Genomic DNA, 16,968 nt, shown 5'->3' on the forward strand with positions numbered 1-16,968 from the left:
TTGTGGAAAGAGCCACTACATACTGAAGCTTCGACATCCAATTGATCGCTCCACCCACTAGCATAAACGAGTAACCGAAATCGACATTCTATTATTCACATTGCCTGCGTAATCAGAATTCACATAGCCTACTAACTTGTCCCCTGATTTTTCAAATGATAAGTAGTCTTACGTACCTCGAATATTTCGAAGTAGCCATTTTATTGCTTCTCGGTTTTGCTTGCCGGGGTTAGACATGTATCTAACAACAACACGCACCGCATGTGAAATGTCTGATGTACAGACCATGACATACATCAAGCTGTCAATTATACTCGAATAAGGCACACGAGACATAACCTTCTTTTCTTCATCTGTTTTAAAATACTATTCAAAGATAACTTAAAATGAGCAGCATAGGGAATATTGATCGGTTTTGCATTGTCCATTCCATACTTCATCAATACCTTTTCAAGGTATTCCACTTGAGATAACCATAACCTGCTCCTATTTCTGTCTCTGTGTATGTCAATGTCGAGAACCCTTTTTGTTGCCCCCAAATATTTTATCTCAAATGTCCCTAATAACTGAGTCTTAAGTATATCGATCTCAAACATTCTATGACTAAAGATAAGCATATCATCAACATACAATAGCAAGATAATGAACTTTTCATCACTTAGTGTCTTATAATAAACTCAATGATTATACTCATTTTTGGTAAACTTCTGACTCACCATGAAAGAATTAAATTTCTTGTATCAGTGCCTAGGTGACTGTTTCAGGCCATACAATGATCTCTTCAACTTGTAAACCAAGTTCTGTGCCCCTTGTATTTCAAAACATTCTAGTTGCTTCATGTAGATATGCTATTCCAATTTCCCGTGTAGGAAGACAGTCTTCACATCCATCTATTCTAGCTCGAGATAGTATTGCGCAACCAACACTAATATGAACCCGATAGATACTTACTTTACTACCGGCGAGAATATCTCAGTGAAGTCCACAACTTCTCTCTTGGCGTATGCCTTCACTACTAACCTTGCCTTGTACCTATCCTGTTTCTTCTTGAAGATTCATTTACATTCGATTGCTTTTTAGTAGTCGGGAATGTCCACCATCTCCCATGTCTTATTCTTGTACAAGAAGTCCATCTCATCATTTATCAGTGTTTTTCACTTTTCACATCTGGCTTATCAAGAGCCTCCTGAAAAGTATACGGATTCCCCTCATCCGTAATGAAGGTAAATGCGACATTTGAGTCATCTATGTGTCTCGCCAATAACCTGCAATCCCGTTGCGGATTCATTTTCACAGGTGCCTGCTCCACCTACTCCTGTACCTATGTCTATGTCTCATTATCAGCCCGTGTCTCATTTCTGTCTAACTGAACATTCACAACTAACCTTTCGGTTTCCTTGTGCTCATTCTTATTGAACAAGGATCCTTCGTTGAATTTAACGTCACGACTAATGATAATTTTTCGTGTGGTCCAGTTGTATAACCTATACCTCTTCACAACATTACTATAGTCAATAAAGACATACTTTTTAGCCCTTCGGTCTAGCTTATCTCTCTCAATTGATGACACATGAGAGTAAATATCGCAACCAAATACATGTAGTCCCGATTAGTCTACCTACTTCCTCTGAAATTTTACATTCAATGGCCGTAAAAGGGGATCGATTCATTAAGTAACAAATCGTGTTAATGGTCTTAGTCCACAATTCCTTGTCCAACCCAACATTACTGATCGTGCATTGGACCCTCTGCAAGAGAGTTCGATTCATTCGCTCAGCCACACCATTTTGCTTTAGTGTGTGACACATTGTGTTGTGCCTCATGATCCATTCTTTTTTTATAATACAGATTGAATTCCTCACCATTGTTCGTCCTCAACACTTTCACCTTTTTTCTCCCTAGCTATTTTTCCACCTTCGCCTTCAACTACTAGGAGTTAATGAAAATATCAGATTTATTTTTCATGAAACAAACCCAAACTTTTATAAAATAGTCGTTAATGAACGTGACAAATCATGATAACCCTCCACCAAAAACCATGGACAATGACCCTTATACATTACAATGCACATAATCTAGAACCCCCTTACAAACATGTTTCTTATATTTAAAATATCGACTATTTACCATATATACAATGCTTGCATATACTAAAATCAATACTTTTAAAAACTGAAATTAAACATCGGTCAGAAAGTACCTTCATGCCTCGCTTGCTCATGTGACCCAAAACGTGCATGCTACACACGTGCAGACGTGGAATCCGCTACAGATGCTGTAGCTCCACTCGATGAAGTACTCTCGACCAACCTGTAAATGTTTTCATTCCTTTGTGCCTTCATGACTATGAGTGCCCCATTTGAAACTTTAAGGACATGATTAAACCTGTTGAATTTGCACCATAGTGCCTCGAGTGCTCTTAGAGATATTAGACTTTTCCTCAAATCAGGAACGTGTCTATGCCATCATATGCTTGATGCGCACTGATTCAATGTCTATCACTTTTTAGGCATTATCATTGCCCATAAACACCTGGCTGCCATTTCACTCATTGTAATTGGTGAACTAACTTCGATGACGGTTCATGTAGTACAAAGCTCCAATATCTAAAATTCATTCTTCGTCGAAGTACCTAGATTTTGATGCAGTCAACACATCACTACCATTTGTCTCCTCACTAGATTCCGCAGTGTTGGGTTCCTTGGAAAAACTATCTGAATTCTTCGGATTCTAATAATCATTCTTCATGTCCTTGACATGACACGATTCATCACTTTAACTTGCCCTTGGATTTGGACCTCGATCAGAAAGATCCACTGTCTCACTTAGAATTTCTCTCCCTCGTAACCAGTGCATTGTAGATGCACCCACGTCACCGTTTTTCTTTCTCATCGCCTTTGATTGAAGGGCCGTGATAACGGTCTCAACACTAATGGTCGTTCTACCAGTGTACAAAAAGTCCTTTAACAACTTAGAAGATGCTGGAAGAGAGTTTAACAGTATATATGCTTAATCTTGATCTTTCATCATTTCCTCCATATTCAATAATTTGTGAATTAACCATTGAAGTTACTAATGTGGGCCTCAATGTTAACTAGCCTCCTTTGTCATCTTCAGATTGAACAACTGTAGCTTCAAGTGCAAACTATTCTTAAGAGATTTCTTTGCATATATATATTCTCTAATTCCTCCCATGTACTTGCTACAGTTTTCTCTCTCATGACATTATAGAGGATTTCATCCGTTAAGTACAATTGAAAATATGTTTTAATTTTCTTATCCATCTTTTTCCATTTTTTTCTGTTATATATTCCGGTCGCTTTTCAATGAAAGTTTCGTCTAATCCTTGCTGAACTAGGATACTGTTCATCTTAACTTTTCATAATTCAAAATTATTTTTAGCGGAATATTTTTCTACATAAAACTTCGAATTAGATGCCATTGATACGTTACTTTTAAATTCAATCTGCTTCCCAACATTATCTTTGATATTACTTGTTGGGGAACTGCGGAAACACTCAGAGATGAATCAAGCAAAGTACTTGCAATTGCACAATCAAGCCTAAACAAGAACAATTCGAATTTTACGTGGAAAAACCCTTGTTGGAAAAAATCCATGGCACAAAGCAGCGAGTAATGCACACAATTCTCAGTGGAGTGATGGGGCCATTAATCTTATGAGACACAAGGTATATGGGTAATATCATGGAATTTAAAGTTAATAGACAATCCTACCTATTCACATGGCTGTCCCATAATTCTCTTATTACATGTGGATCACTCCATTTTTACTCAACTTTTATTATCTCTTCACAATATATGTGGCAGGGTAACATATCGATCATGGTCATCAATCTACAAGGCAAAGCATATGCGGGTTATTTTAAAAAATCATACTTTACACCTCGCCGCGAACAATCCTAAACCTGTTTGGAATGTGAGATTAGGTGGTATAAAAATATATTTTAATGAAATGTAAATCCCATATCCTACGTTTTGAATTGTTGGTAAGGGCTGGATTAATCTATGTATCATATCATCTAGTCCCCACCAAAGATACGACGAGATTTCCAATGGAATTCAAAATCCACTAAATATGTGGCGCCCACGTTAGGCATCTATTTTATCATATCCACTAAATATGTGGGGCCCGTTGGGAGCGTTACACAAAAACCTTAGGATCTCGCCTCCCAAAACACTAGAATTATGAGATATAATAAAGCAATGAAATAAATCAAAGCACAAACCATACGACATAAGAGATTTTACGTGAAAAATTCCCAAAGAGGTAAAAACCATGGGACTTAGTCTAGAGCAACAATTCACTAAGAAGTAGAACATTACAACCGATCACAAGCACACACCGGTTAGATAAAACCTTTTTCAGTCACGTAGGAGTGGATGAACAATAAGAGAATTATGAAAAACAGAGAAATCTCACTGATCACGAGGACGTAGAAGCGTTGAGATGTCGACTGCGCAGTAGATCACCTCTATGAGCAGAATCCTCCCGTTTACAAGCTTCCTCTCTCTCTCTCACCCCTTGGCCGTGAAAACGCCTCAATGGAATAACTTTATAAAGCCTTCACATTGCCTTAGAATAGCCTTAGGGACCCCTATTTATAGTTTAGGCAACTTCCCTTTCGCACCTCTGCAAAATCACCTCAAATTTACGCAGTTTGCACAAAATCTGCGTAGAATCTACATAACTCGAGACTAGTCGAGCGGGGTCGTTGACTGGTCGAAGGACCTCTTCGATTGGTCGAGCCTGACCCTCGACTGGTGAAGCCTAAAAAATCTCGCACGTTGGACTTTGAGTCGAGCGAGCCTCGACTGGTCGAGCAGCTCCCTTCGACCGGTCGAGGAGCCCACTCGACTGGTCGAGCACCGCGGGGAAAGACATCCGTTTTACAACCAGCTGCACTACCTCTACTCTGAATTGAGGAGGAAAACCCCATCAAATCTCCTCCTTTTCGACTTAAGAGGGATTCGCCTTCTTCAAGCCAGCTAGGTTTCTACAAACCTCAAACTTGCCCTTAAGCAATGCCTTGGTCATCATGTCTGACCCATTATCGTCCATGTGGACCTTCTCAAGCTGTAACACCTTTTGTTCTAAAGTATCCCTAATCTAGTGATACCAAATCTCTATGTGCTTCGACTGGGAGTGCTGACTTGGATTCTTGCTCAAGTGTATAGAACTTTGACTATCACAATAAACCACGTGCTGCTCCTGCTTTAGGCTAAGTTCCTGTAGGAACCTCTTCATCCAAAGCATCTCTTTACATGCCTTTGTGACGACAATGTACTCGGCCTCTGTCGTCGACAATGTTACGACCTTTTGTAGTTTACTCTGCCAAGAGACCGCCCCCCCTGCAAACGTGAGCATGAACCCTAATATAGACTTCTTAGAGTCTATGTCACTTGCCATATTTGCATCTGTGTAGCTTTTTAACATAGGTTTTTCGTCACCATAGCATATGCTCAACCTGGATGAGCCTCTTAGATACCGCAGTATCCATTTTACTATATCATAAGTGTGGTTCTTATGTAAGGATTCCATCTCCTTTTGTATAATTTTCGACGACACCCCCTTACGTCCATCGGCTAGGGCCTCAGAATAATCTTCTGGCTCTCCCCCATCAGTGAGCATAATGTACTCATACGTGATTATTTCTTGGATGGATGTCTGTCCCTAGATGACCTCCTCACCTATGGCTCAACAGGTGGATCAAGTGAGGGTTGCTTCCTTGGTCCATCTTCTGTAGGAACTCCCTCGTCCTCTACACCTTGCTGTACTCCCACGTCATCAGGCACCACAGGAGGAGTAACCGAATCCATGTCCTCTAGCTCACCTGAACTAGGCTGGGTCTTCTCTGGCTTACAAATGTCTTTTATATATTGATCTTCAAAGAAGACCACATCTCTGCTCCTGACGAGCTTCTTCTCGGTCAGATCCCACAATCTGTGGCTAAACTTTTCATCACGTTACCCCAAGAACACACATTGCCTGATCTTTATATCAAGCTTGGACCTTTCGTCTTTTGATACGTGAATGGATGCCCTGTATCCAAATACCCTGATATGATTGTACAATGGATCTTGTCAGTCCACAGCTTTTCAAGTACTTCTCCGTTCTGAGATGACTGTACGATGAATCTTGTCTAGTCCACACCTTCTCAGGTACTTCTCCATTCAACAGGGCTGATGGAGACCTGTTTATCAAATACATTGCCGTGTGTATTGCTTCTCCCCAGAACATCTTGGACAACTTTACATGGGATAACATGCATCTGATTCTCTCTACAATAGTGTGATTCATTCGATTAGCCACACCATTATGCTGGGGGGTCTTGGGAACCGTCTGTTCATGCTGTATACTTAGGAACTTACAATACTCATGAAAGTCGCCAATGTATTCACCACTATTGTCAGTGCGGATCACTTTAATGATTTACCCGTCTCTCTTCGATCGTAGCATGAAACATTTTAAACACACCAAAGACCTCGTCCTTGGATTTTAAAGCATAAACCCAAACCCTCCTAGATGCATTATCTATAAAAGTGACAAAATATAATGCCTAACCCAATGTTTTTGTCCTCATAGGACCACAAACATCAGAATAAACCAAATCTAATGCATACATTTTGTTAACATGAGAAGCAGATTTAACAAATGAAACTCTATGCTGTTTCCCTGATAAATAGTAAATACAGGTTTTGAGAGGTATGCCTGTCACGTTTGGAAGGAGCCGCTTCTTTGCTAGTAATTGAAACCCTTTTTCACTCATGTGGTCTAGATGCCTGTGTCACATGTCAGTAACTAAATCTTCCGCTGTGTTCAACCCACCCTTGCACACACTGACACTTGCCATGTAAAGGGTGTAACACTTCTTCCATCTGACTGCGATCAACGAACCCTTGATGAGCTTCTATCACCCACCAACAAATAGGCTTTCATAGCCATCATCATCCAACCTTCCTGTCGATATTAACTTAAGGCGAAGGTTTGGAATGTGCTTCACATCCATGAGAACCAATGTGCAGCCCACATCGGTCTTCACACAAATATTACCGACCCCTACGATCTTTGATATGTCAGAATTTCTCATCTTCATGGTCCCAAAGTCACCTGACTTGTACCTTTTGAAGAAATTTCTACGTGGAGTCGCATGAAACGAGGCTCCCGAGTCTATCACCCAGTCAGTGTCCTGACTCATAGCCGTGAGATAAATATCATGATCTGCCGAAAGAATAACTACAACGTTGCCATTTGAAGCGACCGCAGTGGAATCGATTCATCATCCTTCTCATTTCCTTTTCCTTTCTTGTCATTCTTCTTCTTATGACATTCATGCTTGTAATGTCCCTTTTTGCTACAATTCCAGTATTTAACATCCTTCTTAACACTCGACTTGCCTCTTGATTTATCTCAGGCCTTCTCGCCCTTTCTGTTCTTTCCTCTCCCCTAATCTTATGTCACAAGGGCCTCTTGTTGAGTAGACCACTGATACTTCCTCCTTATTTCTTCATTGAAGAGACAACTAGTTACCTGTTCCATGAACACCTTTCCGTCTGGCGTGGAGTTACTCAGAGACACTACCAATGTCTCCAAATTGTTAGGCAATGAGCTAAGCAATAGTAAAGCCTGTAATTCATCATCCAGGACCATCTTCATAGCGGAGAGCTGGTTCAATATGTTGCTGACCTCATTCATGTGCTCATCCACAAAACCACTATCTTTGAACTTGAGATTCACAAGTCATTTTATCAGAAAAATCTTATTGCTAGCTGTCTTCATTTCATACAACCCTTGTAATTTCAGCCATAAGCTAGCGGCCGAGGTCTCCCTAGACATATGGTGGAATACGGAATCGTCCAGCCATTGTCTAATAAACCCCGCCACCTTCCCGTTAAACTTCTTCCAATCATCATCTGACATATCCTTTGTCTTTTCTGCTATGCCTAGAATTGGAGCATACAAGTCCTTGTAATAAAGTAAGTTCTTCATCTTAGCCTTCCATATGGTCCAGTTAGAACCATTGAGACTATCATCATTGATGAGCCACCTTCCATAATTCAGAACTGATCCCACTCCGTTTAACCAATCTGAACGCTTTGATACCACTTTGTTGGGAGCGTTGACAAAAACCTTAGGATTTCACCTCCCAAAACACTAGAATTATGGGATATAATAAGACAATGAATTAAATCAAAGCACAAACCACATGACACAACAAATTTTAAGTGGAAAACCCTCGAAGAGGTAAAAACCACAGGACTTAGTCTAGAGCAACAATTCACTATGAAGTAGAATGTTATAATCGATCACAAGCACACACCGTTTGGATCAAACCTTCTTCACTCACGCAAGAGTGATGAACAATAAGTGAATAATGAAAGATAGAGAGATCTCACCAATCACGAGGACGTAAAAGCGCTGAGACGTCGACTGCGCAGTAGATCACTTCTACGAGCAGAATCCTCCATTCTACAAGCTTCCTTTCTCTTCTCTCTCTCTCTCTCTCACCTTGGCTGTGAAAATGCCTCAACGAAATAACTTTAGAAAGCCTTCACATTGCCCTAGAATAGCCCTAGGCACCCCAATTTATAGTTTAGGCAACATCCCTTCCGCACCTCTGTGAAACCGCCTCAAATTTACGCAGTCTGCACAAAATCCATGCAGAATCTACGTAACCCTCGACTAGTTGAGCCGGGTCCTCAACTGGTCGAAAGACCTCTTCGACCGGTCGAGCCTGACCCTCGACTGGTGGAGCCCAAAAAATCTCGCACACTGGACTTTGAGTCGAGCAGCTCCCTTCAACCGGTCGAGGAGCCTACTTGACCAGTCGAGTAGTGCGGTGAAAGACATCCGTTTTACAACCAGCTGTACTAACTCTCCTCTGAACTGAGGAAAACCCCATCAGGGCCCACGTTATGCATCTATTTTATCTACACCAACAATCCCTATGCCCTCTTTACATGTTACACTCGAGTTGCAAATGCATACAGGTGATTGGAATTAATTATGAAATCTTGTCCGTTGATTACAATTCCATGATTCACCAAACAATGGTTCACTTGAGACAATTTTTACCAAAGGAAGAATATGATCCCAAACGTGAGATTAGACAGTCAAAATTCGACAGTATTTCTAGACATATATTCATCATGTAATAATGGTGTTAATTTCACCTAATGTAATTTAATACCACCTAATCCTGTTTGGAATGTGGAATTTGATGTAGCTCTCAAGGAAATACAATAAAGATATAGAAAGAAGAACTTTGTTGCTATAATTTGGATCAAGAGTACATACGGCGAATGAGAATAAGAAAAAAGAGATAGTTTGGGGACTCACTTACGTAAGGGGGTTGGAAAATCACTCACCCAATAAAGGATAGCTTGGGAATTCACTCACCCAATGGGTTAGGGAATCACTCACCCAATAATAGATAGCTTGGGGACTCACTCACCTAAGGGCCAAGTTAGGGAATCACTCACCCAATAACAGATAGCTTGGGGACTCACTCACCCAAGGGGATGGGGGTCACTCACTCAACAAGAGAAGAATCACTCTACTCACAAATAAAATGCTTGTAAAAAATAACTCTTGAATATCCCCTCTTATGAAAGACTACCACATATATAAGAGGAAAACTTGAATATGATACATTACTTCTTGGTGTACTAGCTTCTTAGTATACCAATGGCTGCATTAGAATTATGTGGTGGAGAATTGTATTAAGTCTGATGCAAATTCCATCCAGCATCGGGGAATGATAAGAAAGATTAGATTAATCAAGTATTCTATAATCTAGTTCTAAAAGTAAATACTATGGGTTTCTGATAGATTTCAAAATCTACTACATTTGTGGGCCCCACATTGATGCATGTATTTTATCCATGCCGTCCATCCATATGTGCCTGTTACATGCGACATTTGAGTTGCATATGCATACATGTGTTAGACATCGGTTGTGAATTTGGTACGTTGATTACAATTCCATGATCCATTGAATTCAGGTTTCTCTTAATACTGTTGGGGGTCGTTGCACAAAACCTTAGGATCTAGCCTCTCCAAAACACTAGAATTATAGGATAATAAAGCAATGAAATAAATCATAGCACAAACCACATGACACAAGAGATTTTTATGTGGAAAACCTTCAAAGAGGTAAAAACCACGGGACCTAGTCCAGATCAACAATCCACTATGAAGTAGAATGTTACAACCGATCATAAGCATACATTGCTTGGATCAAACCTTCTTCACTCACGCAGGAGCAGATAAAAAAATAAGAGAATAAAGAAAAATGGAGAGATCTCACCGATTATGAGGACGTAGAAGTGCTAAGATGTCGAGTGCATAGTAGATCATCTCTACGAGCAGAACTCCCCTTCCACAAGCTTCCTTTTTTTTTCTCTCTTATACCTTTAATAGCCTTAAACCCTTTAGCAAACCCTTGCAAAGCTTTAGGAAACTCACTTGCATTACCTAAAAAATCCCTAGGGACCCCTATTTATAGTTTAGGCAATTTCCTTTCGCACATCTTGTGAAACTGCCTCAAATTTACTCAGTACGTACAAAATCCGGACATGAATCTGCGTAACCTCGACTAGTCGAGCAGAGTTCTCGATCAGTCGAGCAGCCCACTCGATCGGTCAAGCACCTCCCTCGACTGGTCGAGCACCATGGAGTCCTAAACCAATTTGCTCACTGGACTTTGAGTCAAGCGCTACTCAACTGGTCGAGCACCACCCTCGACCGGTCAAGTAGCGCGGTAAAACACTTTCAATTTATACCATGCTACCCAATCTCTCCTCTGAACTGAGGAGGAAAATTCCATGAAATCTCTCCCTTTCCGACTCAGGAGGAATTCACCTTCTTCAAGCTAGCCAGGTTTCTACAAACTTCAAACTTGCCATTGAGCAAAGCCTTGGTCATCATGTCTGACCCGTTATCGTCCGTATAAATCTTATTAAGTTGTAACACCTTTTGTTCCAAAGTATCCCTGATCTAGTGATACCGAATCTCTATGTGCTTCAACTTGGAGTGCTGACTTGGATTCTTGCTCAAGTGTATAGCACTTTGACTATCGCAATAGACCATGTGCTGCTCCTGCTTCAGGTTAAGTTCCTGTAGGAACCTCTTCATCCAAAGCATTTCTTTACATGCCTCTGTGACTGCAATGTACTCGACCTCTGTCGTTGACAATGCTACGACCTTCTGTAGTTTGCTTTACCAAGAGACTGCTCCCCCTGCAAACGTGAACATGAATCCCGATGTAGACTTCCTGGAATCTATGTCACCCGCTATATCTTCATCTGTGTAGCCCTTTAACACAAGTTTTTTATCACCATAGCATAGGCTCAACCTGAATGAGCCTCTTACATACCGCAGTATCCATTTCACTATTTCCCAATGTTCTTTGTCTAGATTGACAAGATACCGACTGACAACACCAACCACATATGCTGTATTTGGGCGCGTACACACCATAGCATACATCAATCTTCCTACCGCTGATGCGTAGGGTATCTTCTACATCTCATCCACCTCTGCCTTTGTCTTGGGACACTGCCTGTCGCTCAATCTGAAGTGACCATCTAGAAGAATACTAACTGGCTTCGCTGCATTCATATTAAACCGCTCTAGGACTTTCTCAATATATCGTTCTTATGACAGCCAAAGCTTCCTACTGCTTCTGTTACGGATTATCTCCATTCATAGGATTTGCTTAGCTAGGCCCAAGTCTTTCATCGCGAACGACTTGCCCAACTCCTGTTTAGCTTGTCAATCTTCTTGATGTCTTTTTCCATTATGAGCATGTCATCAACGTATAACAACAGAACTAAAAAATCACCATCTGAGAACTTGCGCGTGAACACACAGTGGTCTGACTTCGTTCTTTCATATTCATGCTTTAACATGAACGAGTCGAACTTCTTTTACCATTGTCGTGGAGCTTGTTTCAGCCCATACAAGCTCTTCCTTAGCCTACACACCATATGCTCTTTATCCTTAACTTCGAACCCCTCTGGTTAGTGCATGTAGATCTATTCTTCTGGCTCACCATGGAGAAAGACAGTTTTAACATCTAACTGCTCTATCTCTAAATCCATGCTAGCCGCCAACTTAAGCAACACCTGTATGGATGTCATCTTCACTACTGGTGAGAATATCTCCTCAAAGTCTATACCTTTCCTTTGACCGAACCCTTTCACTACAAGTCTGGCCTTGAACCTCATTTGTAAATTCTTTTGCTCAATCTTCTTTCTGAACACCCACTTGTTGCTCAGAGCTTTCTTACCTTAAGCAATTTCACCATATCATAGGTGTGGTTCTTATGCAAGGATTCCATCTCCTCTTGCATAGCTTTCAACCACTCCCTCTTATGCTCGTCGGCTAGGGCATCAGAATAATCTTCTGGCTCTTCCTCATCAGTGAGCATAATGTACTCATGCGGTGAGTACCTCTTTCGCGGCTGTCTGTCCCTAGATGACCTCCTCACCTGTGGCTTAACAGGTGGATCAGGTGGAAGCTGCTCCCTCGGTCCATCTTCTGTAGGAATTCCCTCGTCCTCTGCACCTTGTTGTATTCCCTGTAATCAGGCACCACTGGAGGAATAACCGGATCCATGTCCTCTATCTCACCTGAACTAGGCTGATTTTTCTCTGGCTTAATAATGTCTTCTATACACTGATCTTCAAAGAATACCACATCTCTACTCCTGACATGCTTCTTCTCAGTTGGATCTCACAATCTATAACCGAACTTTTCATCATCGTACCCCAAGAACACACACTGCCTGATCTTCATATCGAGCTTGGACCTCTCGTCCTTTGGTACATGAACGGATGCCCTGCATCCAAACACCATGAGATGATTGTATGATGGATCCTGTTCATTACACACCTTCTTAGGCACTGCTCCATTCGACGGGGCTGATGGAGACCTGTTTATCAAATACACTGCCATGTGCATTGCTTCTCCCCAGAACATCTTGGGCAACTTTGCATGAGATAACATGCATCTGATTCTCTCTACAATGGTGCGATTCATTCGCTCAGCTACACTATTATGTTGGGGGGTCTTGAGAACTGTCTGTTCATGCCGTATACCCAGGGACTTACAATACTTATTAAAGTCACTGATGTATTCACCACCATTGCTAGTGCGAATGTACTTTAATGATCCACTTGTCTCTCTCTCTCTCGACCATAACATGAAACAACTTAAACACACAAAAGACCTCGTCCTTGGATTTCAAAACATAAACCCAAACCCTCGTAGATGCATCATTTATAAAAGTGACAAAATACAATGTCTCACCCAAGGTTTTTGTCCTCATAGGACCATAAACATCAGAGTAAACCAAATCTAATGCATGCACTTTATTAACATGAGAAACACATTTAACAAATGAAACTCTATGTTGTTTTTCTGATAAACAATCAATACAGGTTTTGAGAGGTATACCTGTTACGTCTGGAAGGAGCCGCTTCCTTACTAGTAGCTGAAGCCTTTTCTCACTCATATGGTCTAGACGCCTATGCCACATGTTGATAGCTGAATCTTTTGCTGCGTTCAACCCACCCTTTCACATATTGACACTTGCCTTATAAAGGGTGCAACACTTCTTTCCTCTGGCTGCGATCAATGAACCCTTGATGAGCTTCCATCACCCACCAATAAATCAGTTTTCATAGCCATCATCATCCAACCTTCCCGTCAATATCAAGTTGAGGCGAAGGTCTGAGATATGCTTCATATCCCTGAGAACTAATGTGCAGCCTACATCGGTCTTCACACAAATATCATCGACCCCTACGATATTTGATACGCCAGAAATTTTCATCTTCACGGTCCTATAGTCACTTGACTTGAAGCTTGTAAAGAAATCTCTACGTGGAGTCGCATGAGACGAGGCTCCCAAGTCTATCACCAAGTCGGTGTCCTGACTCATAGCCATGAGACAAACATCATGATCTGCTGAAAGAATAACTACAACGTCGCCATCTGAAGTGACCGCAGTGGAGTCTGATTCATCTTCATTCTCCTTTCCTTTTCCTTTCTTGTCGTTCTTCTTATTACGACATTCATGCTTGTAGTGGCCCTTCTTGCCAGAATTCCAGTATTCAACATCCTTTCTGGTACTCGACTTGCCTCTTGATTTATCTTGGGCCTTCTTGCCCTTTTTTGTTCTTTCCTCTCCCTCGATCTTGTGTCACAAGGGCCTCTTACTGAGTAGACCCCTGAGACTTCCTCCTTGTCTCCTCATTGAAGAGACAGCTAGTTACCTGTTTCATGAACACATTTTCGTCTGACGCGGAGTTACTTAAAGACATCACCAATGGCTCCCAACTATCCGGCAATGAGCTAAACAATAATAAAGCTTGTAATTCATTGTCTAGGACCATCTTCATAGCGGTGAGTTGGTTCAATATATTGCTGACTTCATTCATGTACTCAGCCACAGAACCACCATCTTTGAACTTAAGATTCATAAGTCGTCTTATCAAATTTTTTTTATTACCGGCTGTCTTCCTCTCATATAGTCCTTGTAGTTTCAGCCATAGGCTAGCGGCTGAGGTCTCCTAAAACACATGATAGAATACGGAATCGTCCAACAATTGTCTAATAAACCCCACTGCCTTTCGGTCCAACTTCTTTCAATCATCGTCTATCATATCCTTTGTCTTTGCTTATATGCGAAGGATTGAAGCGTACAAATCCTTGCAATAAAGTAAGTCCTCCATCTTAGCCTTCTATATGGTCCATTTAGAACCATTGAGACTGATCATCCTTGATGAGCCACCTTGCATAATTTAGAACCGATCCCACTTTATTCAATAAACCTGGACTCTCTGATGCTATTTTGTTGGGGGCCGTTGCACAAAACCTTAGGATTTAGCCTCCCAAAAACACCAGAATTATGAGATGATAAAGCAATGAAATAAATCAAAGCAAAACCATACGACACAAGAGATTTTTATGTCGAAAACCCTCAAAGAGGTAAAAATCACGGGACCTAGTCCAGATCAACAATCCATTATGAAGGAGAACGTTACAACCGATCATAAGCACACCTCGCTTGGATCAAACCTTCTTCACTCATGCAGGAGCGGATAAACAATAAGAGAGTAAAGAAAAACGGAGAGATCTCACGGATTACGAGGATGTAAAAGCGCTGAGATGTCGAGTGCACAGTATCTCACTTCTACGAGCAAAACCTCCATTCCACAAGCTTCTTCTCTCTCTCTCTCTCACATATACACACACACACACACACACACCTTTGATAACCCTAAATTCTTTAGCAAACCCTTGCAAAGCTTTAGGAAACTCACTTGCATTACCTAGAAAAGCCCTAGGGACTCCTATTTATAGTTTAGGCAACTCCCTTTCGCACCTCTTGCGAAACCGCCTCAAATTTAGGCAGTCTGCACAAAATCCGGAAATGAATCTGCGTAACCTTGACTAGTCGAGAAGGGTTCTCGACTGGTCGAGCGGCCCACTCGATTGGTGGAGCACTTCCCTTGACTGGTTGAGCATCATGGGTCCCAAACCAATTTGCTCGTTGGACTTTGAGTCGAGCGCTATTCGACTGGTCGAGCACCACCCTCAACCGATCGAGCAGCCCACTCGATTGGTTGAGCAGCGCGGTAAAACACTTCTGATTTACACCATGCTACCCAATCTCTCCTCTGAACTGAGGAGGAAAACCCCATCAAATGCGATACTTTTTTTTTTTTTGCAAAATAACAATTTGGTCTCAAATATGGGATTCAACTATCAAATTACCATGGTATTTCCAGACATGCTATCAGTGTGCAATAATGGTGTTAATTTCATGTAATACAATTCCATACAATTTAATTGCACAATCAATGGCCCTGCTTGGGAATGTACAAGTTGCAGGAAAAGGATTTTCTTTTCATGGATTGGTGTTTTCGTTTTTTGTATTGGAAAAAATAGTAGTAGAAATTGCCCATCATTACTTTACTTTTCTTCGTAAGGAAATCGATTAAAAATAAAAGAAAGCTAATCCATGTGCATACCAATGGCAAATGAAGTGCCTTTTATTGTTGACCGTTGATTTTTAGACATTTGCATGAAAATCAACCAAAATAATCCCATAATGCATCTTCACGTTCTGCTTTTCACATTGACAGATTTTTTTATTTTTTTATTTTTTCATTTAACGTTTATAATTCTCTTACCAAAACACACCATTAAGAAAATTCTTGAGAAGCGTTGGTGAACTGCTCTAGATTTTCCTAACATATTGTTGGAGGAGATGTGTTTTTTTTTTTTTTTTTGGGTTAGCTTGTTAGTACACACCCATGTCAGTGTGTACCCCAGCTAGGGATCGATACCAAGACCTTTAGTGTTGGAGGAGATGTGTTGACTTATGGCGTTGCATGTGTAACTTTTGACATACAATGCTTTCTTTCCTATTATGCAAAACATTCAAGCCGTTCGAAAGGTGGCCCGCACCAAAAAGATCACCTGGGGTGAAACCCGGCCAGGATGGTCTATTCATCAGGCAAACTACACCATCAAAGTCAATGCACAATCAACGGCTTGGATCCATCAACGCGTGTGTCCCACCTAGTGAGTGGATCAGTCCAACAATCTCCGGTCCCTAGTAATTTTATGACGTGGCCCACCGTTATCACAGATCAAACGTGCAATGTGTCGGGAATGATCACGTACGTACATTCGAAGACATGGTAATTACCATGCGTTTGAACCGTGTGGGGCCCACCTGTAATGTACACGTTAAATCCACACCTTCCATCTGGTATGCCTCGTTATGTTCACTGTGCATCCCGAGAATCATCCTGATCTAAAACTCTGGGACACACCACAAGAAAGCAACGTATAATCATAGTAAATTTATTGACGTGGTGTGGTCCACCTGAGTTTTGGAATGGACTCAATTTTGTTTTATCTCTTTATCC

The sequence above is a fragment of the Magnolia sinica genome, chromosome 15, assembly GCF_029962835.1.
Source record: "Magnolia sinica isolate HGM2019 chromosome 15, MsV1, whole genome shotgun sequence".
Lineage (NCBI taxonomy): Eukaryota > Viridiplantae > Streptophyta > Magnoliopsida > Magnoliales > Magnoliaceae > Magnolia > Magnolia sinica.